Below are 16,484 nucleotides of genomic sequence, written 5' to 3'. Positions count from 1 at the left end.
GATAACAGACAATGAGTGACAGGGTGCTGACTTAGTCCAGCCTTCAACATACTAATGGCATGATGACATTATTCTCTGGACAAGCGGGGCATGTTAGTGACATGCCTTTAATTTCATGAAACTTGACATTCAACAAATTGAATCACCTTATCACCTGTGCCCAATCATCTCTCTCACTAATGAGGCAATTTTGTGCCAATGTAACAATGAATGTATCCTGATTAGTGTAAGAATGTATCCTGATTAGTCATGGGCGACCAATCAATCTCAATGATGCCAGTTTTTTTAAAGGTCCATACATTTTATTTTTCTGGAAACACAGGATGATAGTACAGCTTGCTTCTCAAAGGTAACTACTTTGCTACTTTGCAAAAAACACCTAATATATAATTCTAGAAAGAAAGGTGTTGAACGTTAGCACACTCATGCAATGCTTACTCTTCTGCAAGGCACTCTAGGTGAAAAGAGTTAAAGTTACATGAAACATTTTGGAAGACAGAATTAGGGTTTATTAAATTAAAAAAAAATAATTTGTGATTCAGGTATTTTTCCCAAAAAGGTATGATATAAGAAGACTATGTTTTTCTCATGCTTTTAAGATCCTAGGAGGTTTTCTTGAAGTCAGTGTTATACACTTTCATGTACAGTAGCAGCACTAAGCTGCTGTGGCTCTGGCAGGGGAAGTTTTGGCAGCATGTAGGAACTGAACAGAGGCAGAAAAACAACCTGGCTATTTTGTTTGGGATCTACCTTGGGGGAGTTAGTTTCAGCCCTGAAACAAATCCTCATGTTTTTATTCAGATTTAACCAGAGTCAAAAGTAAGAGGTCTTGGCTTAATTGATTCATGTTTGATCAAGGGAGGGGTTTAATAGAAAAGCCCAGGTCTTAACATGGTCAAGTAAGTCAAGTTTGTTTTTGTTTTTCTTCAAGTTGAATTGCAGAAGAAAAATACAGAAACCCTTGATGGGGATAAAAAACATCTGCCATTATTTAGAGAATATAGTATTTATCTGCCTGTTGCTTATCTGGTAAAGTCAGAACACAGACACACAAAGAGACTTAAAAAGCTTGCTAATATATAACAGCTTGGGTCCAAGGTCACCCAGAGCCATTGGTTTATAAAATATTAGTCTAAATAAATGTCTTGTTCTGAAACAGTAAGCTTTCAGTTAGCTTTTTCAGAACACCTGCATTATTTCCTTTGTGTAGAAAGATTCACTTCTTGTGTAGAACATTTAAATGTTTCATTTTTATTAACCATGAGTAATTAAACTTGAAAATGGTTCAGAAAAAACATTTTAATTAGCTCAGGGATTAGTTCATGAATCACACTAGGTCTTTTGGGTATCACATGCAAAACTGTTCACTTTAAGAAAATCAGAAATTTTAATAATCGGAGAGGAAACAATTTTGCCTTTGCTTTGCAAATAAATAAATGGGTACCTGTGTTATTTATTTCCAAGAACATGTTAATTTTAGATAGCACATTGGTTCCATGGTTCTGTGCTACTCTGAAGTGACTGTTGCTGTTATTGGGACTGTTGCCTGAACAACAGTAGTCTGCTATCTGATGCATAAAACAGTCTCAGAACACATTGCTATTTTTTTTAAAGTGTAATTTCTAACTTACAGTTTAATAGCTTTCCAATTTTTACTGTCAGTCGACACATGAAACTCCCACCTGAGCTTTTAAAAAAAAGAGACATCCTGGCATTTTGTGTGTTGAGAAGAATGCTTAGCAAGGAAGAAGTATGGTGTGTCCACACATACTGTACTGTACAAACAGCATTATGTCTGTGGACTCCACCTTTAAATCCACATGCTTCTTTTCCTGCAGGTTAAATCAGCAGTTAGTTAGAATCTGAATATGACCTGCATGATGTGGTAAGTCAATTTCCAAATCTGTTGTTCACCATTTGTAATTATATCAATTTATTTTAGGTTTTGATTTCTTCTGTGCAGTTTTTAGTGACATTTAACATCTTTTCACCCATAGAAGTGTTCAGTTTGAACATTCAAGTTTTGATTGAAAATATTCACTTTTAATAAGTATGCATAATACTTCGTTTTGAAGTGGGTGAACTCTTTTGCAAGGCACTGCATATTTATCTGTTTTTTACATGAGGGACAAACTTGACCTTCAAATTTGTTGTATTTAAGTGCTGGGCCACCGCAGAGAATCATAAAAGAGACATAATACTCCTGGTTTAACAAGGTTTTGTTGCAATAAAGTATTTGCTGCACAGAGGAATAGTGCCGTAGATTCTTTTTTTATGAGAAAAAAGTGTGGGAGTCAGAAAGACCATCTCATTTTATTATGTTCTTTCCGTTGAAAAACATTGATTGATTGAATCTCATCAAATGTTTTTTCCTTGAAGGCTGTTACAAAGCAACTCCAAAAGATGCAGTATCAGTGTTTGTTACAAACCAAAGTTTCTGTTGTTTTGTATGTTCAGTACATTCTGTAGGATGATCTTTGCCATGGATATGACTGACACATTCAACACATTATTATTTTTCATTACATAAAATGTTTAAATTGTTGTTAATACTTGTTATCAGTAATTTTTTCAGTGTTCCCCAAATGACTTGACGATTCAGTTATTTTCAGAAATGTGCATTCTGGAGGACACTTGTAAATTATTTAGAAATGTAGACCTGTACCTGTCTATAATTTTGGATATGTACCGTAACACATTTGCTGTTCCTGGTAGGGCCAAACTGCGTCATAAATGTGAACATCTGACCTCTAGTTACAACCAACAAGGCACAACCAATCTGATTATTAAGCTGTTCAGAAAAATAAGCATTATCAATAATGAAAACTAGAGACTACAGTAGAGTATTATTCTGTGCACATCAGTAATTACGGTAATCTGCTTTTTTAAAACTTTCTTTATCTGGTGTTTGCTCAACTGTTAACAGGCGAACATATGGAGGCCGAGTCACAGTTAACGTCATCTCAGGAGGAGCAAGTGTTAAGCCCTGTAAGTCTCTGAAAAGACAGGTGTAGACGTTTACATTTATAAATGGTTGAAATTGCCTTCCAAAATACAAACGTTTGGAATGTGAGCAAATAATATTAAAGATTTTGGGGCTTCTGACAGTGATAAATGTATATGGAGTTATTTTTTATTCTATTGATTATCTTTACACATGTTAATGTTTAAAGAATGTTTCCCTTTTCTTAGAAAAAATGGCCCAGGTTATGTAGATTACAGTGAAAAGGAACACTTTTACTACTGATACAATGAAAGGTGCTGTTGAGAACACAATCTGGCTATGGAGCTGTAGTATACAGTGAAAACTAATGCTAAGAATGCAATATAAAATACAGTGAAAACTAATGTTGGGAACTTTGTTTGACTGTAGTTTTCTAGTTCTTCTCTTGTACAGTACTCTCACATAGTTAAGGAATGCTGTACCTACCAGTTAAAGTTACTGTGACTCTCTGCAGCGAAAGCCAAGACAGGGTGCAAAGTGAATGCTAAGCTTGCTGACAGCTGCTTATGGCTGGAATCTGCTGATTGAGGTCTGTCACACCATGTAGACAGAAAGCACCAGTGTTTGAAAGACTTCAGTCTGGGGCTTTGGTAATTCAAAGACACCACCACAGGGTAAACATTATGTTGAAGATTCCATTTTTAATGTTTCCAGCTACAAAATATATACTGAAAGCAAAATACATGTATTCGTCAAACATCATTTTTTACACATTGTATTTTAGTTAAAAAAACGTTAGCTTTGGAGGATAGGATGGATATTACCTCTGTCATATGATCTGAAGTCTAGTCCGTAAATGGTGCATTATAATGCTCTGCTCTTTTCAAGGAAAGCAGTTCCATTAACTGCTCATTTACCAGAAAATTAAAATAATTTACTTCAAATTACCGTAGATTAAAAACAATTCAATTACAAGGTGAAGATGCACATTTAGGAATACTGCCAGTTATTACAAATACAGTAAATAAATCAATGAATGATCATTTTCCACATATTTTGAAATTATTTCCAAATATTCAGAAAGACCGAAATTGTGCTCAGATCATTTTCAGAACATCTGTTTTGAGAATATGAGTAGCATAAAAATTATTTCAAATAGCAACAAAGAAACTTTATACAGATAAACAGTACAGATCAAGACACTTTTATATCCTATAGCAGAAATTGCTGAGGCTTTCTATTTAACCCTGCTGTTCACTTCTTAATAGTGTGCTGTTTATTTTCTGTCTATAACACTTAACATTCTGAATTTGTCACCTTAAGAGCAGGATTGGATGTTTGATATGATAATCAGTTATTCGGGAAGAGTAGCATCTTTCACTGGAAAAGCAAGCTGGACTCTTCAATTAATTCACATGTACATCTTGTAGTTTGTAATGTCTGTATGCATGTACAGTACTCTGCTATTCTGCAGTTTCTAAATTGCACTTCAAGCAGTGCCTTAAAAATCTATTCTTTTGATTGTTATTATTGAAATGCTTGGTTCTTGTTTCTTTATTCCTTGTGCAGTGCTTCTGTGGTATGAAAATGCATGTTACATAGGCCACTGTGTAATCTCTTTGAGCCTCACTGATAATCACAATGTAATGAAAACATCCATAAGTATTACAAAGGAAGATAAACAGAACACAGTTGGTACACTGTCTAACAGAATATTTTGCTTTAGAGGAAAAAAAATAAAATGAGATAAAAGGAAATACAGTATGAAATGTAGTACACTAAAAACATGCTCCTTATAGATACATACTTTGCAAAAAAGCATGGGTACTCTCTGTCTGCCTCAGTTCTTCACTGCTTTAATTTTGTTTGTTAAAATACTTATTTGAGAGATATTATACTCTCAAAATGTCAAGTATTTTGTTTTATATGACCATCCAAAAGTTTCCAAATTTCAGATTTCATTCTTTTTTCCCCCATACTTAAAAAAGTGAAACAGTTTGAATTAACTGCACTGAAGCTATGAATAGGAAGTGCTTTGTTGTGAACGTCTTTGTCAGGTCATCCCTATGAAGCATTTTTTCTGCTCATTTGAAATAAAAGGAGGTATTTTCCTTTGTTCGGAAGGAAATCATAGTTATAGGGAAAAAAATGTAACAAGATGTAGTTGAGCAGTTGTGAGCAGTGATTAGCAGTAGTGCCCTGGTCAATTTCAGACCTGGTACTGTATGCTCTCTGTGTTTGTATAGTACTGTATGTTCACCCCATGTTTGCATGGGTTTCCTCTGGGTACTACGGTTTCCTCCCACAATCCAAAGTCAATTGGCTTATGGGAAAGGTGGTCCTGGTGTGTGTCTGTGTGTCTATGTGTATGACTGGCATCCTGTCCAGGGTATATCCCACCTTGTGGCCATCGTTTGCTGGGATAGGCTTTGGCTCCTCTGTGACCCTGAATTGGATGAAATGGCAAGAAAATGGATAGATGAATATTTATGATCAGATATTTACCAAAATTCCTGGTTACATTTTATATAGTATGCTTCATAGTAGTAGAAGTAGTGCTTCATTCCTTGAGGTTGGCATGGTCCGTTGGTTCTCTGTGACCTTAATTATTCTCTTAAATTAATTGCAGCACTTGCCTTTTGCTGACTGAAAAATAAGCCCTGCAGGATCTGAGCCCTAGATAGCAGCTGCCCATCCATACTCCCATGTGTATAGTATACAGTGATGCATGTGAGAAATATTGGTATCAGTCATATGTCTTCCAGCAAACATAATGCCATGAGTATGAAACCTTGACATACTGTAAAAAACAATGTGCCATGTACATTTAGGATCTGATTCAAACAGTCATGGGAAATTACTAATTACGACACATTAATAGACGTGTAGAAGGACATGATAGTATCGCTATTTTGGCGGTCCAGATTTAATATTGAAGAATGTGTTATGGTTTTTTGGTGTTTATTAATCATAGGCAGTATAAAGGGTGCATATTTGCAGAAGCTTATTGACCTTAATTATGACTTGTTGATTAAGTCGGGCCATATTCCCTTTATTTTTCTGAAGGCTAGAAAATGAAAGTAGAAAGATGTTGCTCAGCTGAAATAGCAGTGTCAGGACAAGTGGCATTTGGGATGCAAATTATACAAATGGCAATCTGTCTTACTGCAGTGGACTGCAAAATAGGCTTCCAGAAAGTTGTGTAATGATCATGATTAATCATAGTAAGAGCTGTTTCTCAGATTAGAAATTGAGAAACGAATATGTTGACCATTCATTTATAATGAGATCATTTACAGCCTACATGCAGATTAGAAGGCTTGAATGTTGAGTTTGTGAGCGAGATTAATTATTCAACATTTAAGCTTTTAAGACTTTTAAGACTTACTGAAATTTCTGGGTGTGAAAAATCACTGGCATTATCTTTAAAACTTGTTCAAAATTGGAAAGCTGTGTTGCCTCTGAATCTTCTTATACCAATGATAAACTGCATCTATAAGGTGGCTTAGCAGAGAAAATGTGGGTGTACTGTACATAATTAATCAATATCCTAACTGCTTCATCCAAAGGTGAACATCACAAGTTTTCAATATTTATTATTTAAAATATATTAGAAATGTATGAAAAGAAGCATTGAAAATGTAAATAACATAATTGTAAGAAATAAAATAAATTTGTAAATACACAGTTAAGATTTATTCATTCTTACAAATGTTTTGGGACATGAAATGTTTTGGTTTCATGAAGCCCCAATGTTTATAGAAGCTTCTGGAAGTCAGTTTGATTGCCACTGGGTTTCCATGCAGGCTGAACAAAGAAGCAAAACTATTAGAATCATGTCATCATGGGAAATGTTAGTTTTAAAGCAGAAGGTTATCAACCTCCATAGCTCTACTGACTGCTATAAAAAATCCATAGAACATCCCATTTTTGATTTTGATGCTTATCATCAACACGTTCAAGGCTAATGGGATGGTTGCTCTTCCAGCACGGAGAGGATACAAGAGGGTTTTCCTGAAATATACAGTCACAAAATTGGTGTGGGATCTTACAGTATTTCCAAGGTTGACTACAAGAATTGCTGAATTTAAGAAGAGTACATTATTTATCGTGCTTTGATTGTTACCCACTGCAGTGCTAAATACTGTTTTGTCTCATGGGGGTGGGATCTATGCTAAGCATGCTAAGGCAGGAAAGCTGTACATCTTTCTGAAAACTCAATGGAGTTTACCAATATTTTAGGATAGTCATAACTTTTAAGTAATAATTTAGCTAGAAATCTAAAACAGTGCATCTGCCATCAAAGTATCTATTCTGATTAGGCCCCCTTCAGTCAGGAGGTAGGGCTATGTAGTAATCCTTTGCAGATGTGAAGAAAAATGGCAGTCTTAAATTTAGATTTCTAATTCGATAACCTGCATACCACCCTAATGGTAATAATGTTATGATTCATGTATAATCCTTGAGGTGATTTCTGTGTGGTGATTGACCTTGCTGTGTGCTTGCAGCAGGGGAATTGATTTAACTCGAGAACTGATACTTAGTCCATAAGGTTGCACTGATACAGGATTTGAGCTCTGAGGCACATGCTAATCTTATAAGTAGGAATAACATGGCATTGCTGATATCCTTGAGAAAAGGAAATGTAGCAAGAGTGCAAAAGAGAAAGTGTGTGTTTTTGACTCCCAGCCTAGAGAAACATGCTACAGCTTTTTAGAGGGAGCCCAGATAAGATTATAGATTTAGAGACCTTATGTGATGAGAAAAGTCTCATACATGTGACTGCACTTCTGTTTGCCTATCATGACTGTGGCAAAAGTCTCTGTTTCTTATGAAAAGTGAGTGGCAGCAGTTTACACCGGAGTCTTTCAAGGGTGTCTCATTTTGAACATCTTGAAATTGCTCACATGTTGTTTTCTGTTCTTTAAACCTTAAGAATGCAACTAATTGTATTTTGCTGTTAGATTTAAACATGGAAGTTTCATTTCCATCTTGTAATAAGAACTGACGTATTGTCTGTCATATGAGAGACCACCTTACTTTTCTGCTTACTGGTAGTTTATTGATTGATGTGATAGCAATAAAGGTACATTTGAAGAAATTTAGATTGTACCCAGAATTTGGCAGATTTACTGTAAACTAAAGGGATGTACTGCAAATCTGACCTGTTACAAACCAGTAGCAGGAAAATATTAATTGATAAATATCAGTATTAATAATCTGTACTGGAATAAAAAAGGACACTTATGAGAAGACCTTGGTGTTTATATTTATTTGAGAGATAAAAAAGAACTGCAATGATCTTGCCAAAATAGATGTCTGTGTTGATGAACTATTACCAAATTGGTAGAGGGGCAGAATTCACAAAAATGATATTATTAAATGTTTTCTAAGATAACATTCTAAGACAAGCCAGCATAACCCCAGGACTGAAAAACAGCATGCTTGGAGATATCCTTACACTTTCAGGCTGCTAGTGGATCAAGTATAATTTGAAATAATATCCACAGGTCAGTTTTAGGCATCATAAGGGATGCCTCTGACTTTTTTCAGTACACTTAAAGTGCCACTTAATACAGAAATATGTACATGTTTAAGTAAATAAAAAACCATAAGCAAAAACTGGAAACTTAGACAGAGGTAGTTGATTTAGTTTTCTAATTTTTTATATTTTTTTTCTTCTAATTATTATTTTTCCATTCATATCTGTCATTTTGATTTCAAAATAAAATGGAACTCCATCTCTATGAAAACATTATTTGTCTTCTGTTTAAAACAGTTGAATGAAAACACACTTACTTACTAACTAAACTTGTGTTTAGAAATTGCGTTTATTTCATAACTAAAAAGCTGTCTGTTTAGCAGATGCTGAATGCCCTGCAGAAAGTAGTAATGTAAACAGCTTTTTAAGACTGGTTCCTGAGGTTGATTGTGCTTAAAAACACAGCTCTGGATAAAACAAAATAACACAGGAGTCTGCGTTTGTGTTATCTTTGTTTCTGAGGTCGGGCTGTGAAAGCGTTTATTTAAGTGGGTGATTGTTGTTAAGTGTGAGTGGAACTTTGGCATGATAGTGTTCTGGAGCTGTCACTGGTGATGTCTGGCCAGACTCCTGCCTTTCAGAGCTCTGGCTTTATTAACAGGCTTATCAATCTCCCCACTTGAAAATGTAACACAGCTGAACAAGTATGCCGTACAATACAAGAGGCACAGCGATAAAATACATAAATGGATCCCTATGAATGTAGCATGAGAGTGAAGTTTGGTAAGCAGTTAAAATTTGGCTGTAAGAATCTATTGTATTGCTAAACACACATTCTCTAAAGCAGGGATGGGTCTCCAGTCCTTGAAGGCCTAAGGGTTCTTTGGCTTTCATTCTGTTTCTGTTATTTCATTACTTGGTTGAAGAAATTATTTATGTAAGAAATAAAATCACCTGTTTTTAGTAGGTGAGATAGCATGATCGCGCAAATAACGAGTGAGGCTAAGCTATTGTACTCTGGCTGATCTAACCCCTGTGAACTTCCTAAATCTGGAAATGTCAGCTGCCTGATTCCTATTAGAAGGATACTGTGTAGTGTAAATATATAAATAATATTTTTTTATACTGCACATACTGTACCCCACTCTCAGAATTATTATGGTTGAGATATAAATGATCTAGAAAACACTGAATTATTATTAATGGCAGCTAACAGATTAACTGCAGGTAGTAAAGTACCCTTCCCTACTTCAGTACTTCTGGATATTATTTATTAAATGCTTTTAACCAAAGGAACTTGTATGTGTATCTATTTAAACAGCCGGGCATTTTTGGTACTCCTCCACTCTGCTGTGTAATGATCAGGCAGCTAAGCTGCTTATTGGTTTGAAAGAAGAAACACACACAAAAAAAAATAATCATTACCACATTCTTCTCAAAATATAAAGCACCCAACAAAGCAGTGCTCAGCTCCTGTGTCCAGCAGCTTCCTTCTGTATTTTACAGGGTCAGCTTCTTATCTTCTTCTCGTCTATAGCTGAGGCAAATTGTGTCATTGGTTTGAATTTCTGTGTTTAAGCATAGCATGTCTGGTCTCCAATTTGAACCTTTCCCACTTTTTTTTGTACCTTTGACTTTCCCAGGTTGCTTTTCAGCTAATGTGGAGTTAAATCACTTCTCAATCTCAGGTCAAGCACTGGAAAGCAAAACAATTTACTGGAAGTATAGTATTGAGGCAGGGCTGCAAGAACAGCAATTGGTGTATGTAAAAAAAATTAACTTCCTTTCAGAACTTTAATGTAGTAAAGCGATGTTAACTAGGTTGAAAAGAAACTAGTCTGGTCTTGCAAGTCATGACTACTTGTAGAAAAAGATCTCTTTGCTCTGCAACTCCCCAAGGCAAAACTTCTAAATTACATGAGCAAATATTGGCTGAAAAACCTGCAAGAAGTTTTATATTTGTTGAGTTTCAACCCAGAAAATAATTATAGCGGAGATTTGGAAGTGTGCAGACATTTTTATTGTGTTCCAGTTAATGTTTTAGACTCTCTTCCAGTTATCAAGGCTCCAGAGTTATGTTTGCAGGATTGGGATGTTGTCAGTGTAAGTGCAATGATGTTCAGTTTAGCAACTGTCTGCACAGTGGTATGTTAGAGAGTTGCTGATCTCACAAAAATCTTCCTTAAATGTATAACAATAGATCAGTTTCAGTGTTATAAGAACAAACTCTTAAGCTTAGAAAATCCTACCACATTTAAAAGTTTAGCATAAAGATGAACGTTTCCTCCCTAGCATTTTGATTCTTGAGCAGGGACTTTCCTTCAAACTTTGAAACTTTCCCCAGTAATATAAAACCCTGCTGTGTGTGATCTCAACTCAGATGTTCAGTTTATGTAATTGAGAATCCCTAGTTATTTCACCAGTTTCTAATTATCGAGTCTTGGTAAACTCAGACCACTACTGTCACCCTCATGCCAACAAGGGAAAGAGAATGCTAAGTCATCCTCTTTTTACACACTGTAAACCCCACAGCAGTCATGGGAGATTGGGTGACAAGACACTGAGGTACTTCTGTACGGAAAATTCAGGATACCATGGCTGGCCCAACGCAAGTCAGTACTGACACTTGAGGAATCCTGGTCACAGCTGGCTAATGACACCCTGAAATCCAGTGTCCACTATCCGGTCTGTGGAAGTCGATCTGTACTCCAAGCATGTACTCAACTCTGATAATAGTGATTGGACTGTGGGAAACCCCATTTACCTAACCAAATAATAAGAAATTAATTCTACTTTAAAGGTATGTATCCCTAGATATATTAGACATGCTGGGGGTGCTCGAAGCTGTCATTCGATTCTCTCTTTTTACCTTACTGCAAAAAATGGGATAATAAATCTTTTTAAATCTTAGTTAACTAGCCAACATTTTTGGGACAGGGGAAACTGGGAAAAGATTTTGAATTGAATTTAGGCAGTGATCTAGCTCTATTAAACTGCACCTACGTAAAAGAGGCGGGCGAACAATTGCTTTGTTTCTTGCTGTCATTTAATATAAAGAAACATCTTTTCACAAAGAAAAGAACGATAATGTCTTTGCCTAATTCTACCCACATGGTGTACTTGCAGAATGTGTTAGAAGGTTGTATCAAAGTGTTGTGTTTTGTGTTGTGTCTTGTCAATTAGCAATTTATGCAGAAAACCTTTTTTGATGTCATTACAAGCCTGTTTATATTGTGACTGTGTTAAAGCACTGTGTTTTATTGACATGGCCAGCTGTCCTTTTTTGTGTGAAAAGTATACAAATCTGATGTCTCTGTTAATCTGGATGTTATTATTAATCTTAGATATACAGTATATTTACTATTGTACCGGAAAGCAAAGGCCTCCACACACTATGTTCTGATGTTTTATTTTATTTTTAATGTTTGATCCGATAAATAGAATGCTTAAAGTTATTGGAAGTGGGTGTACATGTAAAATCTGAATATTTGGATTTGTTGCTTGTTTTATATTTAATTGATCTGCGTTTAACTTCACAAAAGGAAGTTTGAAGAACTGAGGTTCACAGAGGTTTAGACTTGAAATATTAGGAAAATTTGTATCTTGTAGCTGTTCTCAGGCACACTTAAGAGCTAAGTACTGTAACAAAGGGAATTTGATAGAGAGCCCTGCTGCAAGCAGTCAGATTTGTAAGTTAGAGTGTCAACTGCAGTTGCTCATTTTAGAGAAGGGATTAAGCTAAAAGCACATGTAACCTAATGCTCCTCCACTCACTGTTGCAAGATGGCTACCCCGTTAAGGAATGTTACAGACTGACCAATGATTATATTGTGAAATCATATGTAGTCCTGAAATGACATAGTATAGTTTTGTAGTTAGAGGTCTTTTTGGGTAATGGAAGATTACAAATACTGGAGACTGCTGTAGTAGTACTATTCTAAGTCCTGCCATATTAGTCAACCACCCCCAGTACTTCCATTATTTTATTTGTGAGCTTCTGCATAATGGAGAGGACCAAGACAGCTCAGAGCTGCATGAAGGGTGTGGTAAAATGATGCCCACTTGTAAGTTGAAGCACTATGGAGAACATAAACATGCATAAAGGATTTTAGAGTGAAAAAATTTTGAATACTTGTTTGAAAAGGAAAAGAAAGAAAAAAAGTCACTTTTTCAGAATAGGAAGCAGACCATTTATAATAGTCTCATTTCTACAGAATATGTGTATTTTCTTGTCATAGTAGTTTTTCATAAAAAAGAACGGCTAAGATATACATTACATATTAATGCTTCTGAACATTTTACAGAAAGCAGAGAAATGTATGAAGAAATATGTCACTTGTATTGTCTTACTGTACAGTATTAGAGGTTAATACAACTCATTTCATAAATTAAATTAGCTTGAAAATCTGATCATGGTCTTGATCTCAATTTGAGTGATCTTACTGATGTTATTCTATGTAAAAGAGAGGGTATCTAGAGTTTGAAATTAAAACCAGCATACTTCTGTAGTTATAGGATAATTAAATCATTTTCAGTTTAATTTTAATGCTTTTTTAATGTCACATTGAATGTAAGCCTTCAGATTGATTGGTATGTGTACGGTATTGTTAAACTAAAATTAGTTATATATTTAATTATATTATAAATATATTTATATTGTGATTCTTCACTTTAACTCACAGTTAATATGTAATCTTGACAGGATGTTTGATTCTGCAGTTTGATGCTGTATTTCTGAAAAAAAAAGTCTCATGTTCTCATGCTCCATCTTTTTCATGGTGCTTTCATTCATTGGAGATAAACATTGTCGTCAAGTGCCAGTATTTAGAGGTCAGAGTATGAATAAATACACCCAATAAGGCTGCAAAAGCCAGCCCTTTTACAGCAAAGTATACCATACCAAGATCCCAAAAAACAGAATATAAGTTTTTGCAAAAGAGATACGCTAGTTTATGTTGTGATAATGTATTATTCTTTAAAGGAAATATGCCTCTTCCTTCATAAATATGTTAGTTATCCTAATATAAATAAAGGCTCACCACAAGTTTGCTGGGTTTGTCTGTCTTCTCAGTATCCCATAGGGTGGGGGTGAGTGAAACAATTTACTTCTTACTGTGAGGATTAGCCTTCCAGCTAGATTAAACCAAAGGAGTGCAATTCGAAGCCAGTTTTGGAAAGTGGTTAGTCCCCTAGGCAAATCTAGAATTATACAGATTATTTTAAATGTTTAGAAGTGTCAGAATTAAAGTGGAATAATCACTGTATCTGAATTGACGATGTACCCCCTCAAATACATTTTTCACACTCTTTGAAGATTTCTCCTACAATAAAAGGAGAACTCAATATATCTAAGCAACATAAGAAAAATATATAGTAAGCTAAATCTAGGTGTTGTATGAATTTACTTCAAAACAGTATAGGCATAGCTTGTTCCTGTATTGGGTAGTATATTAATGGAGTTTTTTTGCTTCTAAAAGTAATCACAGTTTTATGCATTACCTGCAGTAGCACTGCAGGGACATAACAGTGGGCAAAAATTTCAGACAAAGCACTACTTAATCACATGCACGTAAGAGAGTATAACAAACGGTATGTCCCATTCTGGAATAAATGTGTGATGGAAGCTGACATTTTTCTGTAGGACTGGGGTTTAAAGATCTCAGCTGTTCTACCTTTTTGGCTGATAAGTCATTTTTTAGTAATTTGATTTTCCGATTTGGATGACATTGCTGGTCTTAAGAGGTTTTCAATGTTAAGGAGCCTATTGAATCAGTGACTTCCATTACCCATCTAGTTTTAAAATCTGTAATGCAGTAGTTGGTGTGCATGTTATTTAAGCTGCTCATTTCTGCATGCTGTGTAGGTTGTAGTTTTAGGCAGGATCTTTGATCTGTAATCGTTGAGACCAGCTTCCAACATATCTCATAAGTACTGAAGAAAAGCTGTAGGGAATTTGTATCTGTTGGCCTGAAAAAAATACTGTTTGTATATCACTAGATATTTTTTGTACTAGGTATTTTCTATTTAATGTAACTGTTATATTTGCTATTATATAGCTGGTGCTGCGAAATTGGAAGTTGTTATGATTCCTTGCCACTTTCTGTGTTACACTTATCGAAGAACACGTTTGCTATAAAAGTACCTTTTTCTAAATATATGATTTCTTGTTAAAAGAGAATGTTAACCTCAAAGTCAAAGTTTTGTATTACTCACCTAGGTATAATTGCAGAATGCCATTTTGTTCAGAACAGCATTGTGCTTGATTTATTCAGATTGATGTGATTGTTAGTTTAATATTGTATTTCCTTCCTTGGGACAGTATGCTGTTACGAGCGGTAGATTCTAAAGAAGGAAGGGGTAAAAAAGACAGCTCTTATCGCTCTCTAGCAGTGTCTCGGATGCATTCATTACAAGTGAGGACAGGCCTGCTATTGCCAATCTTGAGGGAGGTCAGCCTTCTTAGCAGCTGAAGTGTGAAAGGTAAAGGCACTCTTTTTCTGATATATTCGTTTACACTTTAGAGATTTGCAAATACCTCACTATGGCATTTTTTCCCTGTGCTGACAGGATGAATATGGAAGCACAGGACAGTGGGGGCTTTTTTTCTTTATCCTGAGGATAAAGAAGACAGGTCAAGACATTTTTCTGTTTCATTTCAGACTTCAGATTTGTCAATATGCCTTTGCGCAATGCTGAGCTGCTTTCAATTCAGATGCATCTCAAAGTGTAAAGTAGGGTTGAAAAAAAAACAAGAAATGGTTTCTTGCACTATAACTAGGTAAAAACATTTCAAGAAGGAGGAAAGAGAAGTATAACTGTGCTTTACACACTTTAATTTATTCCACCCGCAATAAGGTTTTGTCATGATAAATGAAAGAAAAGTTTAATGGGAAAATGTGCTTCACATGATCCACAAATGAAGTCTTCAAGCAGAATGTTTTTCATTTGATAGTTTTAGTTTATAATCTTGCTTTTTGAATGTAAAACTTGTCAACATTAAATATCATCTAACAGGTGTTTTCCAGGTTGTGAATTCTGACAGTCTTTTGAATGCCCTTTGCAGCTTCTGCAGTGTTCAATAATTTGCATAGTTTGAGATCAAGTGCATATTGTACCAGTTTACTGACTATACCACAATTGTTATCACTTATATAAAGTAGGAAGATAGCGATTACAGATTCTAATTACAGATACCTGTGATACTCCACTAATGACATCAATCCAATTTGAGCATTCACCACTTATCAGTACTATTTTGTTATCTATACATTAACTAATTCTCAATCCACATACATGTTATCTTTGTTGTTTACTGCGTTCAATTGAAAAATTAATATTTTATGTGAAAGTTTATCAGATATCTACAGTATTTATATTATATCTTATGTTTTGTTGGCAGCCATTGCTAATCTTAGGCTAGCTAAATAAGACATACCATTACTGTAGATAAATCTAAAAAACTAAGTAAACCTGCACCTGGACAGTACTGGGATGAGATCCCTTGAAAACAAATTGGTTGGTTGCTGCAAATGGTAGTAGAACACTGATAGATGACACTATTCCTTCTGGACTAGAATTTCAAAACTAATTCCCCTGTATGGTGACTAAGCACACTGTGCTGTAGGAGATATCATTCATCAGGTGTGACATCATAAGCAAAGGCCTTTGATATCCTGTAGGATGATCCCCAAGAATTTGATCGCCACCCACATGATTATTTCTACTTATTGCCTCTATGCATGTAAAAGAAGTAAGACTTATTAGACTATTATTGACTTTCATAAGGGGGGTTTTGCAAATCCCTGTGAACCATGATTACTTATTATTTAATTGTATGTTATGGTTAGAGACTCATACTTCATTATAACGCTGATGACTCTAGCTTGTGTTGAACCCCCTGTATGTGAAATGACCTCTGAGGAGCCATGACAGCCTGTCAATCTTGCCTGAACTACGAAACAACAACAACACAGATTTGGCTGTAAACAGAAGACTCTTAACCACAACCTCACCTTCACAATACTCTGCTCAAGATCCTTCTTTGACAGATTTTGTGGG

At 35.3% G+C, this 16,484-nt stretch overlaps 1 protein-coding gene across 11 annotated transcripts in view; it reads left to right on the top strand.

Moving 5' to 3' along the window:
• The window catches only part of dip2ca (disco-interacting protein 2 homolog Ca), a 222,912-nt gene that overhangs the window by 63,633 nt on the left and 142,795 nt on the right, over positions 1–16,484 (top strand). Inside the window, exon 1 of one of the 11 annotated variants that reach the window (XM_069191002.1) lies at positions 1,839–1,885. The exons of the other annotated variants lie outside the window; for them this stretch is intronic. The gene's annotated coding sequence lies outside the window, so the exon portion shown is untranslated. Of the gene's footprint in view, positions 1–1,838; positions 1,886–16,484 lie in introns of those variants that run through there. 11 annotated transcript variants of the gene reach the window in all.

The sequence above is a fragment of the Lepisosteus oculatus genome, chromosome 6 (assembly GCF_040954835.1).
Source record: "Lepisosteus oculatus isolate fLepOcu1 chromosome 6, fLepOcu1.hap2, whole genome shotgun sequence".
In the NCBI taxonomy this organism is placed as follows: domain Eukaryota; kingdom Metazoa; phylum Chordata; class Actinopteri; order Semionotiformes; family Lepisosteidae; genus Lepisosteus; species Lepisosteus oculatus.
The sequence above is the reverse complement of the archived record's forward strand: the minus strand, read 5'-3'. Positions and strand labels throughout refer to the sequence as shown.